Genomic DNA, 6000 nt, shown 5'->3' with positions numbered 1-6000 from the left:
GAAAGGAAACAACAGACCTGGAGAAGGGGCTGCAATGAGTGCTGGGAGTGCACAGACAAGTTAATGAAATTCTGACCTTTCTGACAGCTCCTGGCTTCCCGTCGGCATTATGTTGGGGCCATGACGATCGCATTTCAGCCTGTGCATTGCCTGCAGCAGAGTGTAGCAATTTATTTATAATCAGTGAACTTGTATTTTTTTTTTTCATTGCATCATGATGGCAACTGAGCAGAGATTTTCAAGCAGAGGATGGGAACATCAACTGAGGTAAATTGGGAGCTGCTCAATTCAGGTTAAATGGAACTGGGCTTATTTTAACAACTACGTTTCAGTGCAAGATCCACTAATGACTGAACTCTTCCTTTCTGCCTCTCTACTGTTAAATATCACTTCCCTTCAAGTCAATGACAAAACTCTCTTTGGCAGTAGTAGGAGTAAAATGCCACTAAAAAATTCTAATACAGCTTCTAATAAAAGGTTTGGGTGGGAAAGATAATTGTTGAGATTTTGTTTTCCTGTGATATCTTAGATTAACTTATTATCAGAACTATTCCGCTGTTACAAAATATTTTCCAAAGTCTCACAATGAAACATAGTTGAAGATTTAAATAAAATATATTAAACACTATTAGACGTTTTAACTAACAGTTTGCCACTTTCCACTTCAGAAATGGCAGAAAAGGTCTTGGCATTTCAGAGGAACGTATGAATCTGTATTTGTATCATAGTACTCACCGTCAGATTATGAATTGATTTGCTCCTCACGCATAACTGACTGGACACCAGCAAATTTAGGGCTAAAAGAGAAAAAAAAAATAGAAGCATTACTGAAATCTATTTTATCTAAAGTCAAGTCTGATATCTATAAAGACACAGAGATAACTTCTAGCAGTGTGTACCTGTCTTTTGCTGCTATGTTAGTAGGAGCTCCTTAAAAGAAACTACTTATTGAGTAAAAAGATATGAGATTTCTTGATAAAGTTTGTTCTCCATTAAATTTCAGAAAGTTTTAGACCTAGGTAAGGGTTTTAAACAATGTTTTGCAGATGTTTGAATTAACTTGAATTGCTTCGGTAGCGCTGATGCTTATTTGGTGTTTTATAGGGTCAGTGTTACAGAGAAAGAGTTTTATGTGAAGTAAGAAAATGTAACATACTTGGAAAATATGAACAACCATAAGTGAACATCAGTATCAAAAACATGACTTCAAAAATATGCTCAGAAAGTCAAAAAGATCCACAGGTAAGAGTCCACTGGAAATGATATGAAATACAAGTGGAACTGCCTACAAACTTCTGAAGAAATTTTTTATCTCTGAGTGCAGGACCATGGCCTCCTCGCAGGCTGCTAGAGAAAATCCTCCAAGATAAAGTCTCCATGTGACATTGTTCGGCATTTTCAAATGTTCATTTGAACAGTATTTTCCAAGCTTTATGAACAGAAAGCATAGAAGAAAAATCTAAATTATATTCAAAGAACTATTCTTTTTTTGTGGACCATGCCAGCAAAACTTCATTATTCTCTCTCTATAGACAGTAACACCATCAGCTACAAAGGATGCAAAGCCTTTGATCAAGCAGCTCCAAAAGATGCAAATTCATTTCTCGGGAGTACTGTTTGAGACAAAGTTTTGTCCCATGAAGTCAGTCACTGAATTTCCAGACAACAGGCTCCCACACAGGGGTCGGCTGCTTTCAGTGCTGGTATTTTACCTTTTGGAGGGTGGAAAACACGCTAGCAGAGAGTTTATTTTGGCCCCACATTACAAGGCCAGTCACACTGCATCCAACAGAAGACTGTTATTCCAACAATGGAAAACGGAAGGGGGGAAGAGATGAACTCAGAGCACACAGTGTACCAAAGCCAAAACACACATTGCAGACATTTCTGCTACAGTGGGATACTCAGGTTAAGCCAAGTCAATGCTCTGAAAGTCTAAAAACTCACATTCTGGCAAGCACCAGCCCTCAGCAGACCCTGACAGGGCAAAGGCGTGTTACTCCAGCAAAACAACCAGTAGAGGGGAAGCTTGAGGTCTTTAACAAGTTGCTGCTAAGAAGACTTAATATTATATCTCTTTCTCTTATTCATTCCCTTCCTACAGCCTCTCCCTCCCAGGAGGTTGTGCAGAGTTAAGTCATTTGTCTGTAAGACAAAGGAAGAGGAGGGTAAAGAGCAACTGAGGGAGCAAAAGATGAGAGAGGTGGGAAGGCAACACAGCTGCAAAGGAGAGCACTCTCCCAGCTCTGCGAGGGAGCTGTTGAGGGCAAAGACAGGAGGGAGAGAGATCGCACAAGAGAAGCCACGGGCATAAGAAAGTTGTCCTCCCCTGACTCCGCTGACTCCGCACATCAATTACAATGTGAGGATGTCTGGAGCAAGTCCCTCTGGATAACAGGCACTCAGATTCACTCATGGCAAAATCAGAGGAGCTACTTGATTGCAGCTTACCCAGCCTTGCCAGCGTGAGAAAATACCGCTGTGCATAGCCCCGGCTCATTGCAGGGAGACGCAAATGACCAGAGGCTTCATCCAGGTGCCGGGTCATCCACAGGCAGTGGGAGGTTTGTCAAAGCATCCTCACCAAACCCGTCAGCACGCCTACACCAACATGTGCATTTGCACGCTCAGGTACCCGTCTAAAGCTCTGAACAGCACTAGGATGCCCCAGCCTCTCCCTTCCCTCGCCAAAGCTCAAGAGAGATAGTTAAAGCAGAAGAGGATTTTTTGTTTCTTCAACCACTAGGCAAAGAGTGTGAGCTGAGTTGTGGAGACATAAACTGCTTCATCCCAAAGGTGTGTGTGCTTTAGCACTGTACTTACCCTAGATTTTATACCACACTTCTTTGCTTTTCCTCCCTTTCTCCTTCCCTCCCCTTTCAGCCTTTACGCTGGCCCAGACTGAAATCAGCTTTTTTTACTATCCTACCCTCCCTCAGCATCTTTTTCTTCCTTTTTTCATCCCCGATCACAGTGGGCTGTGATCACTCCTCTTTGCCCACTAGCTTTGTCCTCTACTCTCTCACCAAGCATGATGCAACATCCCAGGGTCAGCTGAGTTCAAACTAAAGCATTCAAATACATTATTTTGGATAGGATGCAAACTGAAGGTTGGAAATTCTACATACCCTCCATGTATTCAGCTGTGCTGTAGTAATACATACAGTAGTATGTATTTCTGTCCCTTCTACCCAGGTACACACACACTCTTGCTGTTCCCTTCTCTACAAGCATTCCCCAAAAGCCATCTAGAAAATATTGTAAGTGCATCACCACTTTATTTCTTCTAAACGATAAAATAAAATAAAATAAAATAAAATAAAATAAAATAAAATAAAATAAAATAAAATAAATAGTCAAACCCTGGCATATCTCCAGAGAGAAAAGCATCACATCTCAGCTGGTAAATAAGATGTTACTGTGAAGCTTGTAAAGCCAACGTTATTTCTCCTTTGTAAAGACTCTACCTGCATAACATGAAGGGGTCTCAGTGACAGACACATTAAAACACCATTAAACTGTGAAATAGAACACAGTGTGAAAATAGATTTAACCTTCACAGCATATTGATCTCTACCCTGCGCCGTGCCTAAGTTCTTGGACAACTGTTTTATAATAGGTTTTACTTATTTTCCTGTTGCTATTCTGACTTCCTCAGAGGAGGGTGTTATTTCTAAAAGCTCGTGACAGCTAAGGGAAAAGTGGGCTTGTTTCTTAGTCATCGCTCAGTGCTTGAGCATTGCTGCTGCCAGCTGCTCCATAAACAGAAATCAGTTTTGTGTGAGTGAAGGATGGGTCTGGGCAGCAGTGATTGTGATGGGATGGGAGGAGGAGGAAAGGGAAGCGGAAAGGGAAGAGGAGATGGGCCATTTGCAAGGACTGCTGAACAAAACCACGCAGGATGCAGGCAACCAGGCTGAACCTGAAATGTCTTTAGAAAAGGACAGCGCCAAGATTTATTTAAGCATGCAGGGACGTGGACTGTGTTTGCGAAGATAGGTAAAATAATTGTGCACACATCTGCATATTCAGACAGGAAATCCTTCTGATTAATTGACTGCTAAGGGTCACGCTGCTGCCAGCCAGTTCTTATACTTTCACTGTGGGATAGGGACTTCTCACAGCAATGAGTTATGCCGTAGGACCTTTGAACCCCCCGTCACCTTCTCTCTGACCGTTCATCCATCTCCCAGAGCCTTATACTAAGAGTTCAAACCCTTCCAAATGGCCAGGTATTTTTCTTTTTCACATCAGCTCAACAAAAAAGTTCCACCCACCTCTACATTGGGATTTCCTTTCTGACTACCCCAAAATAAACCAGCCGGAACACTAAACAGATAATGTCCAGCCACGTCCTGTAGCCATGAACGATGGTTTTGTAACACCCATGCATATACTAGATAAATTTTTGGGGGTGTAGAGGGGTTATTTTTGCGGAAATATTTCTAGTGCCTTCCCCACTGTGGTCATCTGTCAAATCCTGGCCTGGCTGGAGATCTCTAAACATATGTGAAGGGGATGATGAACCCATCCGTCACGTATCCCTGACGTGCTGCATAGAAAACAAAGCTCTAATCCAGCTACCGGACACGGCTGAGGCTCCCCTTGAGCAGCGTGTTGGATCTGTGTACCCAGATCGCGCCAGTACATTAGCACCATACCAGACGTGTTGGTACACGTGGCTCACAAACAATTTGCAAATTATCTGTGAAGCAACCATGCAGTGGCAAACAGCATAGATCATGGAGATAAGTACCCATCAATGCTGTCCAGGGCTAATTTCAGAGCACAGGACTGGGATGGTGCCAAATCAATTTAAGGAACTGCCCACTGAAAATTTCTGTACACTTCCCCTTTGGTTAGGTATTCCGATTTTCCATAACACTGCACATTTTTATGTAGTATGAATACCAACCACTCCTCCAAAACTGCAGTCAATCAAAACATATAGCAAGGTTAAACATCCTATACACTTTCGAACTATAATGATAATAATAATGGTATTAATAATTAAAATAATGGGAAGGCTGATGGTAAGAAAACTGACCTTAAGAGCTGGTAATAGGAAGAATTATTTCTGGCAAAAATTTATAAGGCAAGCATATATTTTATAGGAGGAGTCTTCTGTTCTGAATTACCTTAATCCAAGTCATACTGTGAAAATGGAAAAGATTGAGCACATTACGAAATGGAAAATAACTATTTGGAAAGAAATCTCCTGTAAAAAGGACTAACACTATGCATGTGCAATAGAAAAATTGCAGAAACCCCACTTGCACCCCCACACTGCTCATTTCCTGAGCATGTTTGTGCACTGTGCTCCTGGGTGCTGCCTCTGGTGAGCAGCAGCCCTGCAGAGCTTCAGGAGACAAAAGAGACCCTTCGCAGGAAGGAAGGAGGTGACAACTGGAAAAGCGGCAAGCGTAACTTCTCCGTCATACAAAGGTAGGCGAGAACTGAGCGCTGGAATTGCCAGCATTCTCCTGGCACAAGTAATAGGCAGTCTCCTCTACTAACAAGGCATAAAGATGCAGTGGAGGAGAAGACATAACATTTGCAGAACGTGAGCGATGCAGCAGCTCCCTCCTAGCTGATGGGACAAGCACAGGCTCACTCAGCAAGCTTTTAACCCAGAGATGCTCACGGGCTGCCAGCTCATCTCCTGTGCTGCCATATGCAAACCCTGGGCAGTCAGTTTTGTCTGGTTGACAGAACCCTGCATCGTATCACACTCTGGGAGCAGTCAGTTACTGGCAGAAGCTGAATGGCTGCTGCCTCTGTACGGCAATAGTCACGTACACGTGCCACGTAAAGCTCGCTTCCGTAATCCCAGGCTACCTGAGGTGCTTGGAGCTCTTGAGGATCCCTGTGCTTTCTGAAGGACCGTTGCTGTCCAATTCTTTGCCACTGAATCAAGGCAAAATTGTTTTACTCTCCAGAAAATGGGAATACTCTGGCATATTGCCAGCAGGTTTGCCCACTGAGGGCCAGCAAATCTTC

The sequence above is a fragment of the Cuculus canorus genome, chromosome 12 (genome assembly GCF_017976375.1).
Source record: "Cuculus canorus isolate bCucCan1 chromosome 12, bCucCan1.pri, whole genome shotgun sequence".
Classification (NCBI taxonomy): Eukaryota; Metazoa; Chordata; class Aves; order Cuculiformes; family Cuculidae; genus Cuculus; species Cuculus canorus.
This window is presented reverse-complemented; position numbering follows the sequence as displayed.